Here is a 5,248-nt window from a genome sequence, read left to right as displayed (position 1 = left end):
GTGCACGTGCAATACACGTTTTATTAGATTTCAAAATTTGAATACTTTAAAGCTTAAATTTTCAATCCACATATACGTGCAATGATTTGGATACATTCGATAAACTCTGCAAGTTTAAATCTCGATGAGATCTCCTACAATGTACTGAGATTAAATACATCAGCAACATCTATATCTATTACCACTCGGATAGAATAGATATACAATTCCAAGGACTCTTACAATGTAAGTGTGAAGAGACACATGGTATGAACACTCGCTTATAGATTCTCCACTATAAGATGGCAGGGTCTCAAATGAATTCACAATTTAATATTAGTTCTTCAAGTAAAGCTTGGAAGCAACCGGAAAGTAGTGAGATAAAAATAAAAACAACAAAAAAAAGGGACAATAAATGTTAAGATAAAAGTTGGTAGCATATTTGTCACAATATAAAACGACTTTTTTCTTTCATTTTGAGCTATTATGAGCTAAATTCAGTCGCAAACAAAAGCGGCTTATGGCAAAGCAGCAAGCAAGCCAGATTCCATCCTGGAACTGAGCAACTGACCAACAAATATATATCTTTCCTTGATAAATTACCACTAAGTTTAAAGAAAAGATGATTTCAAGTTGTCAGTACATTAGTCAGCAGACCATTAGCATTAGCTCATGTTATCAATGGTAACATGCTATTGTAGCTCAGGCGCAGGCCGGGGTACCGCTTCTCGACTGCTAATCGCTGGCGATCAGCATCATCTCTGTGCCTCCTACGCCCCACATCGACACTGACGATGACAAATCAATATCAAAGAAATAGTATTGTGATAGTCCAAAGTTCTGTTACCTAGTTTTGCAAGTGACTAAATCAAAAATTGAATTACCCCATTTATGCAATTCCCCTGTTAATGTCATCATTGCACAGATCCAGAACATCATTCTTCATTCTTGATATCTTTTAAATCTAACCACAAAAAATACCATCATCAAACTGTGAAAACATAAAACGGCAAATGAAAGAACATCAACAATGCTACAAGAAATGGTCATCAATATGAATATTTTTATTTCATTTTATAAGAGTCAAATCAAGACGTTGTATTTTTACTTGATTTTTTGACCATAACAAGAAGTAGTTCGGCCATTGCATTAAGAAGGGGGGACAACTGTACATTAGCTGAGAACCGGCTTAGAGAGCAAGAACTAGAAATGAAAAAAGAGAAAAAAGGAAAATAAAAACAGTGCTGAAAAGGCTGCAGATCATACTACATAATGTGCTTTCATGCTTCAGGATCAACAAAGTGAAGGTTAGATTAGGAGGCAGTATAACTGCACAAAGAACAACCTACATTGCACAGTAGTTATAGGTTCCCGTATAACTGCACTGTGGTCGTAGTTTCCAGTAGTTATAGGACACGAAGGTAGTATAACTGCACAAAGATGAACCTAGATTGCACAGTATAACTGAACAAAGATGAACATGCATGCTCCAGTATAATTGCACTGTAGTTATATGGGGCAGTACCATCTTTACTATTCAAGATCCACTCTCTTCGTTCAGAATCATGACCTATGTTCAGAAAACATAAATGAAAGGTTGAACCAAGATGCATTTCTCACTAAAAAAATACCAAGACATCTTATCCATTAAAACCAGCACTATATTCTGCAGAAAGAAATCGACCATTCCAGTTCAAACAATGCTTTGAAAATGGACCTTTTATCCGGTTGCTGTTAAAACGATAACCAATTTGTTGCCCTTTGGGTGAGTATTTACCTTGACTACCCATAAATTTTTACTTGTTGAAGTCAGTCCCAAAACCGGTAGATTATCCACTCTAAATCAGCCTGTTACCAATCGGCATACAAATGTTTGATGCTTATCGGACCACGACACCCAAGCAATCTTGGTACGATTACTTGATGCTTGTAGCTAGCAGCCACGGACATTCACCTGCTCTAGCTACCACAATCTGTACGGAATTCACCTTAAAACACACAAATGTGAAGCAATATATAGACAAGTTAACCTATAATATAATTGTTTTGCAAAGCAAATCAACTACTAATCACTGAAAGAAAGCTGTGAACAAGCACAATTCTGAATTCTTTATGGGTTTATATCTCTCCAAAAATTAAGATGCCTTGTGAACATTCCCATCACATAAAATTGAACCACTCACTTTTTTCTCTAAGCTCTCTACATAGACAATCTGTCCACTGCCAATAGCAACTCATGTGCACAAAATAGCTCTTCCTGAACCTGCGAAAGCCATAATTAACATTAGTGATGCAGGCAAGCTCACTCACAAATAGCTACTATAAGGCTACTGAATATCACTCACATGAGTTTGTTTCTTCTGGACAAACACCGAGGTAGAATAGTTTCACAAAATATCCATTGAATATCTTATGAGATAGAAGTCTTGACTCTCCTGAAATGAATAGTTGTGCCACACCAATTAAACTGAAGCGCGATCTAGTACAGATTTGTTTTACTGAAGAACGATCCCCAAGAGCTTGAGATGAATTAATACGCACATGGCCTTGCTCTAAGCGGCTGATGCAAAACTCACGAGCTAAGCAGTTCATGCAAAGTAAGTCGTTCCTAACCATAGAGCATCACGCGTCATGGCCGTCGGCATGGCCAAACATACCTGGGAATAGAGCAACTCCCAGGCGGAGTGCACGGACGCATGGAGGGGACTGGGGCACCCGTTGCTGTTGCCGCGCGAAGGGATCAGGGGGCTACCGTGGCGATTGTTGGCCAGCGAAGTGCGGCGAGCCGGCGATGCGGGCACCTGGTGCCGTCTCGACTTTGTCTTCGTGTGGTGGAGTGGGGAGCGCCGGGAGGACGGCTGGTGGGCACCGAGAAGGGAGCGGTGAGAGGGACCACTGGGAGGGCGGTGGCCGGCGGGTGAGGGGCGCCGAAGAGGCCCGCGGGTGGTTGGGCGCCGAAGAGGCCCGTGGAGGGCCGGCGGAGGCGGTGCCGTGTGGGGAGATGTGGAGGGCAGGAGGCATGGTTTGGGCGTGGACGGCCGGCGGAGCAGAGGAGCGGTGGCGATGACCGGCGCGTACAGGCTGCGTGCCTGCCTCCATGGGACGCCAGCGTCAGGGATTTTTGGCAGGGGAGGAAGTGATGAAGGGATTAGCGGAGCAGAAGGGGAGGAAATGACGGAGGGATTAGTGGAGCGGATGGATCAGTGGGATCAGCGGATGCCGATCGCAGAGTTTTCGTCCGTCCTCTTAAATTGCTAAATCTACTTTGGTGAGAGTTAGTTGTTGTGTTAACGGTTAGATATAAACAAATGGGACTAATCGTGAGGCTCCAATTAGTCTGTGTTGTTGCGTGTACACTTGACGGGGTGCGTTTAGAAAAGATAATGTTCGCTTGTTTAATAGTAGTATAGAAGTATAGAAGAGCCAGTGACCATTCCCGTTGTACGTGGGGCACCTCTTTTTATAGAGGCTGTGAGCTCTTTTTTTAATGCCACTGTTTTTATTCTTGGGGTATGCTTGTGCTGTCATAGGAATAGAATCATCTTAACAGTTCTTGCCACTGTTTTTATTCTTGGGGTATTTCTACATGAAGGAATATACATGACTACTTTGATCCCAAAAATATAGGGCAACAATTGCGACATTTCTTCTTCTTTTGTGAGTACGCCAACTAGCACAAATTATTTAGGGAGAAACTGCTATAGCAAACCAGAGTCATCAAAAAGAAAAAATCAATTGCTGCAGCGACAAACTTCCCATTATGATCTCGAAGGACTACTCGTTGGATTTGACAGAACTGAAGCGAGACGACGGTGTCGTCGGTGAGGGCTCAGACAAGGACTCGTCGGAGGTGAGGCACCGGATGTGGGGGGGAGGGGGGGGAACTACTGCAGTCAACTTATCAAAAAAGGCTTTCACCCCATTTTATATATAAAGAAATGACCGACAACACCCGATACAAGCGCACACCCTCACAACACATGCACACACGCACCCAATGCAGTATACATAAGCATTGAGCGCAGCATCACCAACCCAAGCACTACACTAAGAGGTGAAGCCGCATATGACGATCTGTGCGCTCCAAGGCGGCGCCTTCAGGAAATGAACGACACCGAAGCGCCGTCAGCGCGTGATCTGAGGATCAGAGTTTCCCCTAGAGCAACACGACAGGCAATGAGTGCCACGACGATGCCTTCAAGAAGGGAACGAGTTTCGCCGCCGCCGGTCCGTCCGAAGATAGAGTAGGTTTTCACCCCAGCCACCACTCACGCCACTGAACACCACACCCCGGCTACCATGCCACCCACACGGCCGTGGCAACCGGGCAACACCAAGCCACGAGCTTTGCCCATGAGCACCGCGGAACCACCACCAGGGCCGCCACCCTGCATCGAAGACCTTGACACCACCTCACCGAGATCCGCCGCTACCCCAACCAAAGCACATGGATGGCCCCCAGTGCCGAGACTCAATAGGCCGGCCAAACTTGGCCTTCATCGACCCGTTCTGCGGCACCGGGCGCGAGACGAGCTCGGTCCTACTGTCGGGCGCGAGACAAGGTCAGTCCTGCTGCCGCGCGCGAGACGAGCTCGGTCCTGTTGTCGGGTGCGAGACGAGTGATGGACCGCAGTGGGGGAGGGCCAGCCCTTTGATGAAGATAGCGACCAGACGTCGCGAAGATGGCTCGAAGGTCGAACCAGGCCGCCTACAAACGAACTAACGCCAAAAATCCAGTTGTCGCCGCAGGCAACCTGCCGAGCCGTCGCGGTGCCGGCGCGACGAATGGAAGCCTCCACCAGAGGGCTGAGCCGCCTCGCCGCCATCGCCCACAGCCGAAGCAGCAGCCACGCCAGCTAGTGCCGCAACACGCGCCGCCCACCGGAAATCGCCAGATCCGGTCGGCACGCTCCGTCACCACCGCCACCAAGCCGTTGTTGCGCCGGCCCCCTCGCTATCAGCAGCCACCGGGTCGCGCTGCCCGTAGCCCTCGCCGCAGGAGGCACCACCCGCCATGCCGCTCCCCGCCCGCGCTGTGAGCAGCTGCCACCGCGCAGACTGGCCTGCCATCCTTGCCGCCACAGCTACCACCGCACGCCCTGCCACCAACCATGTCGCCCGAAGCCCGACAGGAACACTGGAGCCCACCACGACCCCGTGCGCCACCGCGCCGCGACGCCCGGCGCCCGCGTCGCGCCCAGGATGGAGGTGCTGCGCCGCGCCAACCCTAGCCACCAAGGGAACGCGAGGTCTTTGCCCGTCCGATCCC

This window comes from Triticum dicoccoides, chromosome 5B (assembly GCF_002162155.2).
Source record: "Triticum dicoccoides isolate Atlit2015 ecotype Zavitan chromosome 5B, WEW_v2.0, whole genome shotgun sequence".
Taxonomy (NCBI): Eukaryota; Viridiplantae; Streptophyta; class Magnoliopsida; order Poales; family Poaceae; genus Triticum; species Triticum dicoccoides.
The sequence above is the reverse complement of the archived record's forward strand: the minus strand, read 5'-3'. Positions refer to the sequence as shown.